Here is a 13,156-nt window from a genome sequence, read left to right as displayed (position 1 = left end):
CTGACCTTCCCAACAGTTCCGTTGCAATTAGGTCAGAGAATGGCCAGTATTGAATCCTTACCCTTCTGTTTGAGAGTGACAGCTGCCTGAAGCATGGGGTAGTTGCTTTCTTGATGAAAGTATCTTCTCAAAGATTTGCTTTATAGAGAAATTCTCTGGGAGGCAGATTCCACAGTCCTTGGAGCACTTCCTGCAGTCTTCTTCCATGAATGGCACCCACTGCAAAAGTGAATTGATGAGGGACTGTCAGTCGGTACAACCACTTGGGAAAGCTTTGGGCAGCACGTACTTAATCTGAAGACACGCATTGCCTGTGATCCACCAGATCTGTTCCTGGACACATTATTGTTCGTACTCAGTCATGTCCGACTCTTTGCAGACCCACAGACTGCAGTACACTGAGCTTCCCTGTCCTTCACTATCTCCCGGAGTTGCTCAAACTCACGTTCATTTAGTTGGTGATGCCATCCAACTATCTCATTCTCTGCCACCCCCTTCTCCTTCTGCCCTCAATCTTTCCCAGCATCAGGGTCTTTTCTCAGCATTAGGGTCCTGTACACATACTCAGTGGAAATGTCTACAACATGTCAAAAGACATGAGCCAAAGTGTTCTAACAGTGATATTCCCAAGAGCTCCCAGTTGGAAACTACTCAAACATCCCTATTACGAGCCTACTTTTGTTTCCTCCAAATTCATGTTGAAGTCCTAAATCCTAGGACCTTGGAATGTGATGTCGTTGGTGAGAGGGTCTTTATAGAATTATTAAGGTAGCTCAGATGGTAAGAATCCACTTGCAATGCGAGAGACCTGGGTTTGATTCCAGGGTTGGGAAATCCCCTGGAGAAGGGAATGGCAACCCACTCCAATATTCTTGCCTGGAGAATCCCACAGACAGAGGAGCCTGGCGGGCTACAGTGCATGGGGTCACCAAAAGTCAGACACAACTGAGTGACTTTCACTCACTCACTTACCTAAGGTAAAATGAGGTCACCGGGGGCCCTAATCCAATCTGATGGGTGTCCTTTAAAGAACAGGAGATCAGGACACAGATACACACAAAGGGACCAATGTGTCTGGACAGGGAAAAGGAGGCCATTTGCAAGCAAATGAGAGAGGCCTCAGGAGAACCAGCCCTGCTGACACCTTGATCCTGGGCTTCTACCTCTAGACCTCTGAGAAAATCAATTTTTGTTGTTTAAGTCACCTAGTCTGTGGCATTTTTTTTAAATGGCAGCACAAGCAGGAGACTTGAGTTTGATCGCTGGGATGGGAAGATTACCCTGGAGGAGGAAATGTCAACCCACTCCATTATTCTTCCCTGGGAAATCCCATGGACAGAGAAGCCTGGTGGGCTACAGCCCATAGGGTCACAAAAGAGTTGGACACGACCAAAGCGACTGAGCATGCACAAATTAAAAAAGTTAAGGTTGTAGTAATAATAATAACCACTATTTCTTAAGCACTTATTACATGACAAGCACTGTGCTAAGCACTTTCCAATCTTCATAACAACCTAGGAGATGGACAGTGTTATTTGTCTCATTTTATAGATGGCAAAACTGACTTTGAGAGCTTCTGTGACTTGGTGTGCTCACACATCTATAAGTGGGAGCCGTGACCCACATTCTGTCCCTAGATTCCAAAGTCCACCCATCACATAGTTATTAATTAGCAAAACTGCCTCTGACCCAGTGGCTTGGCCTGAAAACAACTACTCTAAGGATGACTACCATTAAAAAAAAAAAAAACACGAAAATAATAAGTTGGCAAGGATATGGAAATACTGGTAACCTTGGGTGTGTTGCACAGAAATGTAAAATGGTGCAGCCACTATGGAAAATCATATGGTGGTTCCTCAAAAAATTAAAAAGTGAAACTGCCCTATGATCTAGCCATCCCATTTCTGGATGTATACCCAGAAAAACTGAAAGCAAGGTTTCAAACAGATATTTGTACACTCATGTTCATAGCAGCACTGTTCACGATAACTAAAAGGAGAAAGCAACCCAAACATCCTTTGAAAGATGAATGGATAAACAGAGTGTGGTCTATCCATACAGTGGAATACCATTCAGCCTTAGAAAGAAGGAAATGGTGGCACATGCTACAGTATGGATGAAACTTGAAGACCTCATGCAAAATGAAATACGCCAGTCACAAAAGGACAAATATTGCATGAGTGTTAGTTACTTCAGTTGTGCCCTATTCTTTGTGACCCCAGGGACTGTAGCCTACAAGGCACCTCTCTCTATGCATGGGATTCTCCAGGCAAGAATACTGGAGTGGCTTGCCATTTCCTCCTTCAGGGGATCTTTCCGACCCAGGGATGCAACCCGGGTCTTCTGCATAGGCAGGCAGATTCTTTACCATCTGAGCCACCAAGGAAGCCCGTATAAAGTATCTAGAGTAGCCAAATACATGGAAAATTTAATAGTGGTTGCCAGGGGCTGGGGGTAAGGAGGGCTGGGAAGTTGCTGTTTAATGGGTATAGAGTTTCAGTTTTTGAAGATAAAAAGAATTCTGGGACTTTCTTGGTGGTCCAATGGATAAGACTCTGAGTTTCCACAGCACAGAGTGCAGGGTCAATCCCTGGTGGGGGAACTAAGATCCCACATTCCATGTGACTGAAAAAGAAAGAAAGAAAGAAAATACAACATATTAACTTAAAAATTTTTTTAAAAACAGTTCTGGAGATGGATGGTGGATTTGGTTACCTAACATGAATATACATAACATTACTGCATTGTATACTTAAAAATGATCACGGTGGTAAATTTCATGTGATGTGTATTTAACTACAGCTTAAGAGGGAAAAAAAGCTACTCTGGCTGCTGTAATTCCCTGGCACACATCTTCAAGGGCTTGGGGAATCTCCTAGTCACTGAGGCATGCCCCTCTGTTTGGCTCAAAGAGACAGTAAACCAGCCTGAAATGTCTCCACACCAGTCTTGTGAGTTAAGCGTTGTAAGGGGTAAATGGATGAGGCAGAAGACGTCCTGCCCTCACGGAGCTTATGGGTAGCGGGGGAAGATGGGTGTAGGCACAGAACATCTCCTCAAGGGGGTCTCTGAGACGTCACTGCACCTGGGAGAATGTGATCTCTCCTTTCATCACACGGATGCTGGGACCATCCGGGCCTCCTCTCAGGAAAGCTTTACTCAGAAAGCCTCTGCAAGACACAAAGAAACATTGGGAACATTTCAATGACTTCATCACAGCAGCAGGCAGGGGACAGACACCTCGATGGTGGACTTCTAGCTCCTGGAATTGCTGTTGAAAACACCCAGTTTGTAGTCCTTCTTTACAGTAACCCTAGCTGATTAATACACTGGTTCATGGTTATCCTGTGTATGTGGCCCAAAGGAGAGGCAGACAGAGAGAGACCAGGCCATTACCCTCTTACTTTCCTATATTACAAAACAAAAGGTTCCATTCCACTTTCTTGATAATTTCTCACCTCCCATGGCTGGCTGGGTGACATCAGACAGGTAGCAGATGGCAGATACAACTCTGTTCCCTCAAATTCCTGGCCGATTTTCTAACCTGTCACATCCTATACCACTGCATTCAGACATTGATTTATAGTCCTTCTTAGTATAGGGCTCTAGGCAAAAACTTAGAATGGAATGGAATTGGCAACCCAGTTGAAAGTATTAATATTTAACATTCCATGTTAAGAGGACAGACATCTGGGAGTTTCATATCTGATAAGTCAACAACCTTTTACCCAACAAATCCTCTTGCAGGTAACAGTGATTAACATTAAGACATAATATTAAAAAAAATATCCCTACTATTTATAGCCTTGTTCAGTTTTCTAACATCAACAATGGCTTTGGCACATCTTTGCCATTGGTTGTCTTTTTTCAGATATAACTTTATTAAATTATACTTACATGTCCTCAAACTCACAAGTTTTCAGTGTACAAGTCAATGACTTGTAGTAATTTTTGTAGTGGTGCGCAAACATCACTGTGTTGCAGTTTTAGAACATTTCTATCTTCCCTGGTGGCTCAGATGGTAAAGAATACACCTGCAATGGGGAAGATCTGGGTTTGATCCCTGGGTTGGGAAGATCCCTTGGAGGAGGGCATGGCAACCCACTCCAGTATTCTTGCCTGGAGAATCCCCATGGACAGAGGTGGGCTAGGGTTCATGGGGTCACAAAGAGTCAGACATGACTGAATTACTAAGCACGACATGTTACATCACCTCGAAAAGATCCCTCATGCCCTTCTTAGCTGCCACCCACTTTGAAGAAACAACACACAGTTCAACTCAACAATCTTTCATTGAGGACCTAAGGCATCAGGGCATTGTGTCTGGTGCTGTGATAGAAAAATGAAAAAATATGGATATATTCTTAGGGAGCTCCTAGGGGAACAAGTGAGGCAACAAATAAACAAATAGCTATTACACACTGGATGAGTGAGATGGAAAAGTACAGGGAAAATTGATTTTGCTGCCTGACATTGGGGGTAGGTAAAAGAAGAGGAATTGAAGGAAGAATGTAGCTGTACAGGAAGGAGAGGTTGATAACTCTATAAAACAAAAGGAGGCAGTATTTTTATTGGTGTCTCAGAGAAGCAATTGGAGATAAGTTGTTGGCACTGGAAAGCATGACTTTCAAATTTTAAGGTTGCTTAATAAAAGCAGGGAACAGTGAAATGGCTATCACAGAAATGAAATTAGTGAATCAAAAGACCCAACAAGATTTCCGAGGACAAAGAGTAAAATGATGAAGCAATTAAAATGAATGTGCAAGCAGGGAGGTCAACTTGGTGCTCTGTGATGATCTAGAGAGGTGGGGGATGAGAAAGGAGGTCCAAGAGGGAGGGGATATATTTATACACAGAGCTGACTCACTATGTTGTACAATAGAAGCTAACACAACACTGTAATTATACTCCAATGTTTAAAAAAAGTTTAAAAAAAGAATTAATGTACAAAAAGATAAGGCCCATGGAGGCCAAATTCCTTCAATAAACAATAAGAATCATAGAAGGAAAGATCAAAAAGCAATAGTCAAAGGAAAAATAGGAGAAGATGTTTCCAGGCTAAAGAAAAATCTGAGTTCTTAAATCAAAGGTGTTCACCAAAAAAAAAGTGTTCACCAGTCAAAATTAACGAAAAAATAACCACAGCAGATAGAGGGTGGGGAAGTGTTTCAATTCTTGGGATAAGAAAGTCTAACAGACAACATTTTGGGCAAAAAAAAAAATAGACTATACACAAAAGAAGAACAATTCAGACTGACAACAGCCTTTTATGCTTGCAGCTTTAAATGTGAGAAAATGGTGGAGTAATACACACTAGACACTGAGATAAAAAGATGGCAAGAAAGAATGCCCCCCAAGTCTATCGCCAGAAAACTTATTTTATGCCCAAGGAGGCACCTTTGTTTTAGAGATCTTGGTTAATTTTCATAACTGATCAAATGGGGTATTTGTTCTATTTCCATGCTTTAAATTCCCGCTCTTGTTTGAAATTCACCAATAAAGAGTGAGCCCATGAAACCATGGCCCACATCCTGAACCCTGATAAAAGCAGAACTCAGGCCCACGTGCTCTCATTCTCCTCATATCCTCACTATGTGGCCCCAGGTGTGCTGTGCAATTTCCAGGTCCCATAAGTAATAAATCTTTATTTTTTTCAAAGTTCCCCAATGGCTACTGCTGAAGGATGTCTTGTAATCACAAAAAGAACCTCAAGGACTGGCCCAAACAGAACACTGGTTATTGGTAAGCTGAGACCCACACAAACCAGGTTCAGGCAGGGAAAACTAATATAGTAGTTTGCCATCATGCCTTTCCTGGAAGAAAAAAAAAATACAAGAAAGACTTCCAGTTAACTTAAAGATAAATCAAAAAATCCTGAGAAGAGCAAAGAAATGGTTTAAAAGAAATTACAACAAACAACTGTCTCATTCAAGAGAATTATCAAATGGCCAGTAAGCACCTAATAAGAAGCTCAACATCATCATTCATCAGAAAAACATGAATTAAAGCCATGGTGACAAAGCACCAGGCCAGGCTCCCTGTGTGATATAGCAAATTCTCACTAACTGTCCACTTTACACATAATAGTGTATGTATGTTGATGCTACTTTCTCTATTCGTCCCACTCTCTCCTTCCTCCTCCATGTCTACAAGTCCATTCTCTACATCTGTGTTGCCATTCCTTCCCTGCAAATAGGTTCGTCAGTACCATTTTTCCAGATTCCACATTTGGGCATAAATATGCATTTGTTTTCATCTTTCTGACTTATTTCACTCTGTGGGATGGGGGTAAGGGAGGGAGGCTCAAGAGGGAGAGCATACAAGTATAATTATTTCTGATTTGAGTTGAGTTGTTGTATGGCAGAAACCAACACAACATTGTAAAAATTAAAAAAAAAATTTTTTTTTAAATCCAAGGGCTAAAAAAACATACAAATGAACCATGAGATAACACCATAAACCCACCAGATTTGCTAAATTTAAACAGAATGACATCAAGTACTAATGACAAGGTGGAGAAACTAGAACTCTCTTATATTTCTGGTAGGAGCAGGATTTGATACAACTGCTTTAGAAAAATTGTATACCTACTGAGAACTTTTATACTGACAAAGGGCACAAACATTTACGCAGTAGAGTTATAAGGCACACAAGGTTATGCACGGATTACAATAGAGTGAAAGGAAAACCAGAAGAGACCCTGATGCTGGGAAAGACTGAGGATAGGAGGAGAAGGAGGCAACCAAGATTGAGATGGTTGGATACCATCACTGAATCAATGAACATGAATTTGAGCAAACTCCAGGAGATGGTGAAGGACAGGGAAGCCTGGCATGCTGCAGTCCATGGGGTTGCAAAGAGTCGGACATGACTGAATGACCGAGCAATAATGATAATGAACGAGCGGTCTGGAATGGAGCCAGGAGGCTGCCGAGGACACATGACTTATGTACGTCTCAGTCTGGGTGACAGCATGTATTGTCCTATGTACTGTCCTAGGAGACATCAGAATACCTGCCAGAAACTCAGGATACGTACTAGGTTCCTTCCCCAAAGGGCAACTATTTCGTTTCTTGAATCAGAGCACAGCCTCGTGGCTTTTGCCTTAATAAGCCCTTGACTCTTTCTCTTCCCCAAAACACTCTCGGTTTTACCCAAATTTGTTTCTCCCGAATTGCAATTCTTAAGACTCTTAAATCAAGTGCTTTGTTCTTTGCAGCCTTGATTCTATTGAAAGAGGGGATTGTACCAAGACATCACTCTGGGCACTTATCTGTTTCTCTCTCTGTCTAAAATACCACTGAAATTACACAAAAGATAGCCTTAAAAGATTTAAAAAAAATAATAATTTCAGGAACTCCCTGGTGGTCCAGTGGTTAGGACTTGAAGCTTTCACTGCCAGGGGCCGGGTTCAATCCCTGGTCAGGGAACTAGATCCCACATGCCATGGCACAATCAAATAAATAAATATTTTTTAAAAAAGAAGTAGCAGAAGAGATGGTAAGTAAAAAACATAAAACATCATGGTAGAAATAAAAAGTTCCTAGAAATCAAGAAGAAAGTGATAATCAAATGCAAAAAAGGGCAAATGGTATAAAAAGGTAAACACCAAGGGAAAAAAATACAGATGACCAATAAAAATGAATAGCAGAGAGGAAAATGCAGACTGATACAGGATAATGTTTTTCCCTCTATGTCTGGCAAAAGTTCAGGAGAGTCATGTCCACCTTAGGGAGGATCTGGGCTGGCCTACTCAAGCATTGTCAGGGCAGGTACAGCATGTTCTGGAGAATAGCTTGGCAGAATCAGTCAATATTTTAAATGTGAATACTACTTGCTTTTACTTGGCAACTCCACTTTTAGAAAACTACTCTATGAAAATATGATGGTGACATTATTTGTAATAGTGACCACTAACAAATAAATGTCCACCAACAGGGGAAAATGGTTAAATAAATTATGGAACTTCCATATTGTGGAATACTATGGAGTGGTTAAAAAGAGAAAAGTAGGTCTATGTAAACAAAAAGACATCCAACTGTTGAATGAAATAAAATGGTTAAAATTAAATAAAAAGTTAAAAAATTAAATAAAAAGTTAAAACCTAGAACAATACATGTACTAGAATTCTGTTTGTTTTAAACATACCTGTCTACCAACCTACCTACCTACCAACCAATGTATTCATAAACGTGTCTGCATTTTTCAGACTATAAAGGTAAAATGGGGAATATACCATATATTAAGTAACATCTCCAGGAGGCTGTGGCAGCCTGTGTAATCAAATTCATGAAGATATTTATAGTGAAAGGTGTGACTATTTGAGGTTTCCCAGGTGGCTCAAGTGGTAAAGAATCCACCTGCCAACGAAGAAAAAGCAGGAGATGCTGGTTTAATCCTTGGATCGGGAAGATCCCCTGGAGGAGGACATGGCAACCCACTGCAATATTCTCACCTGGAGAATCCCATGGACAGAGGAGCTTGATGGGCTGCAGTCCATGGGGTCACAAAAGAGTCAGACATGACTGAGAACACACGAACATGCACAGGTGATTATTTACAGTAGTAGGAGAGAGAACGGTGATAAATAACTTCATGCTTGTTCAGGTCAGATTTGCCACCAAATGAAGCCAGGTAAGATTTTGCTGCCAAAAGATTATAAAATAAACAAATAAAACCCTGGGTTTTGCCTAAATGATTTATGTATCAACTATGATGATGTCTGGGATGTGGAGAGGAACAAGGAAAAGTGAAGAGGCACTTTCATTTTCTGTCCACAGGCTAATAAGGTCAAAGTCATGGACTCTGACTTCCGGGGTCAGCTAGCTTTGCTATACTGTTTTGTGACTACTGGGAACAATCCTCACCATGGTCACAGAGATAGTGTGTGAGTCAGTGCCACACTGGATGAACAGAATATCCCAGTACATTGCTCTCCCTGTGCATGCTGCTGCTGCTAAGTCGCTTCAGTCCTGTCCGACTCTGTGCGACCCCATAGACGGCAGCCCACCAGGCTCCCCTGTCCCTGGGATTCTCCAGGCAAGAACACTGGAGTGGGTTGCCATTTCCTTCTCCAATGCATGAAAGTGAAAAGGGAAAGTGAAGTTGCTCAGTCGTGTCCGACTATTAGCGACCCCATGGACTGCAGCCTACCAGGCTCCTCTGTCCATGGGATTTTCCAGGCAAGAGTACTGGAGTGGGGTGCCATTGCCTTCTCCCTGTGCATGAGAACTGAATAAATAAAAAATGGATCAGGAACACAGTGGCCCACCTATCTTACGTGTCATCTAATTTAACCCATACAGAAATTTGAGGGGAGGTATTTTCTTATTTTAAGACTAAGGTCTCAGTTGAGTTGAATAAGTCAGGTTAAGCAAGTATTAGGCCCAACGCTAAGTATTAGAACTGAGATTTTAACCTAGGTGGGACTCAAAGTCCAGTGCTGTTTGAAATTCTGTACATTTGTGGGTTCCATTGTGTAATGGTTAGCACTCTGAACTCTGAAATGTTGTACATTTGTAAACTTGACTACTGGTGACCTGTACACTCACAGATATACTCTCAAGTATATGCACTGGTATACTGACAAGTATTCTTGTGACTTGCACATTCACAAGTCATGTTCTCTCCCCCACTGATGAGGTCACAGGTATAAACATACGACATACCTTACTCTCTTTTTATGTCTTTTAAAAAAATAATAATACAACTTACAGGGTAAAAAAAGTGAAACAATACCATGGTTAAAAGGACTTCAAGAAAAGGCAATCAAAACTACAGTGAGATACAACCTCACATCTGTTAGAATGGCAAGCAATAACATGTTTGGCAAGGATGTGGAGAATGATAAACCTGCCTGCACTATTGACTGGAATGTAAATTGGTGCAGCCACAGGGATATTTTGGAACATTTCTTTCAGGCATCTTCAACAGGTAGCTGTTTTCCATAGTTGAAATAGTTTTTCCATAGTTTCCATGCTGTATAAACAGTTGTACATTCTGGTGGGTTTGTTTTTCTGCACTTATTATAATAGATATGTTCTGATGTCACTGAAATCTCATCCTGAACATTCCGGTTACTGGTTATGCTTCCTAGTTGACCATTTCCCAGTAGTTAGGTTTGGGGGCTGTTTCTGCTTTGCTGTTAACATTGTGCAGGAACACGACGTTTTCCTCTAAAAACCTTCAGCGCAGCTCTCTGAAGTGAAGGTCGCTGAGTCGTGTCTGAGTCTTTGCGACCTCATGGACTATACAGTCCATGGAATTCTCTACGCCAGAATGCTGGAGGGGGTAGCCTTTCCCTCTCCAGGGGATCTTCCTAACCCAGGGATCGAACCCGGGTCTCCCTCATTGCGGACGGATTCTTTACCAGCTGAGCCACAAGGAAAACCCGAGCCCATTCTATTACAGAGAAGTAAGTGGGCAGCAGACACCTCAGGGAGTAATTTCTCTGACTTTAAGAAGAGATTTCAATATAAAGGTCAATTTTGGAGTCCTTCTGCTGATGCTAAGTCACGTCAGTCGTGTCCGACTCTGTGCTACCCCACAGACGGCAGCCCACCAGGCTCCCGTCCCTGGGATTCTCCAGGCAAGAATACTGGAGTGGGTTGCCATTTCCTTCTCCAGTGCACGAAAGTGAAAAGTGAAAATGAAGTCGCTTAGTCGTGTCCGACTCTTCGCGACCCCATGGACTGCAGCCTACCAGGCTCCGCCGTCCATGGGATTTCCCAGGCAAGAGTACTGGAGTGGGTTGCCATTGGAGTCCTTAGAGAGCTTTAAACACTCAGCATTTAGAAAGACAGTGGATCTACTTACACACACTGGTATTTGAGGGCCGAATAATTGTTCTAACCTTCCACCCAGCGCTCTCGCCCTACAGCAATCTGAAATCAGAACCGCGAGTCTCGAAAAGCAACTTCTCCAAGGAGTGGCGCCCCACCCGCCCGGACCAAACCACGCAGGCTTCTGAGCACTGGCAGCGATGCGGGGTCCCTTACCCGGGCAGCGCCAGCTCCTCCTCGGCGCGATCCCAGAAAACTGGTGGCCGAAGGCAGAGTCAGGATCCCGCCCAGTTCGAACACGGCCGCACGCAGCGCCATGGCGATCTTTCAACCAGAAATCAAGCGAAGCAAGATGCACGAAAACCGGGCGGCCAGACTGGAGCAGCAGGCCACCAAGGTTACCTAACTCGAGCTCGGCCCCGCTCCAGCCCGAGCCTCGGCCCCACCCCCTGCCTTCAGACTGGACACACCTCCACCCCGCCCCCTGCCCTGACCCTGGCCCCGCCCCTGCCCCGGCCTCCGCCACGACCCCCTGTACCAGATTCGACCGCGACTCACCTCCGCTCCGCCCCTTGACTTGCGCTTGACCACGCCCCACCTCCGCCTCGTCCCCTGACCCCGGCCCCGCCACTCCAACACGCCCCCATGCCCCGCCTCAGCCACGCCCCCCCGTGCCAAACTTTATTGCCACCCATCTCCGCCCGCCCCCTGTCCTGGTCCCCGCTGGGGTCGCCAGGAGGTCCTATGAGCCCTCCTTTGATGTACCCGCACCCGACTGAGCGACTTCACTTTCACTTTTCACTTTCACGCATTGGAGAAGGAAATGGCAACCCACTCCAGTGTTCTTGCCTGGAGAATCCCAGGGACGGGGGAGCCTGGTGGGCTGCCGTCTGTGGAGTCGCACAGAGTCAGACATGACTGAAGCGACTTAGCAGCAGCAGCAGCATCGTCCGAGGCCCGGATTCCATCTCCTTGCCTCCTCGCGCCTGCATCTGGGGCTGGAATCTCGCTTCTGAATGCATCATCTTCTGTCCCCAAAACGAAATTCCTAAGAAGATCCCCTGGAGAAGGAAATGGCAACCCACTCCAGTATTCTTGCCTGGAGAATCCCATGGACAGAGGAGCCTGGCGGGCTACAATCCATGGGGTTACAAAAGAATCGAACTTGACTGAGCGATTAAACAAGTAGCCTCAGGCCGGAGCAGTGGCTGCTTGAAAAGATGGACCCAGGCCAGGGAACAGGCTGACAGGCTTAAAGTGTACTTGTCAGACTTTCCAGTCTGGGTGAAGATGGGGACCTGAGAAAAAGCCAGAGGCCACAGAACCTTTGAGAGAGAAAGAGAGAGAGAGAGTGTGTGTGTGTTGCCAAATCTTTCTTCATTCAATATTTGGATCTTCTATATTCATCTCCGGAGAAGGCGATGGCACCCCACTCCAGTACTCTTGCCTGGAAAATCCCATGGATGGAGGAGCCTGGTAGGCTGCAGTCCATGGGGTCGCGAAGAGTTGGACATGACTGAGCGACTTCCCTTTCCCTTTTCACTTGCATGCATTGGAGAAGGAAATGGCAACCCACTCCAGTGTTCTTGTCTGGAGAATCCCAGGGACAGGGGAGCCTGGTGGGCTGCCGTCTTTGGGGTCGCACAGAGTCGGGCACGACTGAAGTGACTTAGCAGCATATTCATCTCAGTTGGAATATCTAAAAAAATAATAGATTTGTGTCCCTAATTTTCTAGATTAAGTACATACAGATTTCCTCACTATCCTGACCATGTGCCTCTAGTCACACTTGTTTGTCAAGGCAAAATGTAATTCTAGAATAAAATAGAATGCCTCATGTATGGTATGCCAACAGAATACATCCACCCCAGCCTCTTGTGGAATGAGGTTTAGAAGACGTTGTTGTTCAGTCTCTCAGTCGTGTCTAACTCTTTGCGACCCCATGGACTGCAGCATGCCAGGCTTCCCTGTCCTTCATGATCTCCTGGAGTTTGCTCAAATTCATGTCCACTGAATCAGTGTTGCTGTCTAACCATCTCATCCTCTGCCTCCCCCTTCTCCTTTTGCCTTCAATCTTTAGCATCAGGGTCTTTTCGAATGAGTAAGTTCTTCGCATGAGGTAGCCAAAGTATTGGAACTTCAGCTTCAGCATCAGTCCTTCCAAAGAGTATTCAGGGTTGATTTCCTTCAAAAGACACACATTTGAACTATGATTACTCCTTTGTACATTCTTTTTATGCTAATGCTGCCTTAAAATGTTTGAACTTCATTTTAAACTATACTCTTGGCTCATTTGTGTTTTTGGAAAACCTAAACCTTAGGAGTGTCCGAGTTGAGCTTACTAATGGGTTGTTGGATTCTCTGTGCCTTTGTAG

The 13,156-nt window shown here is 44.0% G+C and overlaps 1 long non-coding RNA gene across 3 annotated transcripts; it reads right to left on the bottom strand.

The window, feature by feature from the left end:
• Positions 1 to 88: 88 nt before the first annotated feature.
• On the bottom strand, positions 89 to 11,239 carry LOC113888827. 3 transcript variants are annotated; one of them, XR_003510068.1, is made up of 3 exons: positions 10,998 to 11,239; positions 3,086 to 3,170; positions 89 to 219 (listed from the first exon to the last, which is right to left on the bottom strand). It is a non-coding gene; the product is annotated as an uncharacterized LOC113888827 (long non-coding RNA). The 3 variants fall into 3 exon arrangements; XR_003510070.1 differs by lacking the exon at positions 10,998 to 11,239 and adding an exon at positions 10,816 to 10,834; XR_003510069.1 differs by lacking the exon at positions 10,998 to 11,239 and adding an exon at positions 3,898 to 3,996.
• Between the last annotated feature and the right edge of the window lie 1,917 nt (positions 11,240 to 13,156).

Source organism: Bos indicus x Bos taurus, unplaced genomic scaffold (assembly GCF_003369695.1).
Source record: "Bos indicus x Bos taurus breed Angus x Brahman F1 hybrid unplaced genomic scaffold, Bos_hybrid_MaternalHap_v2.0 tig00002152_arrow_arrow_obj, whole genome shotgun sequence".
Taxonomy (NCBI): Eukaryota; Metazoa; Chordata; class Mammalia; order Artiodactyla; family Bovidae; genus Bos; species Bos indicus x Bos taurus.
The sequence above is the reverse complement of the archived record's forward strand: the minus strand, read 5'-3'. Positions and strand labels throughout refer to the sequence as shown.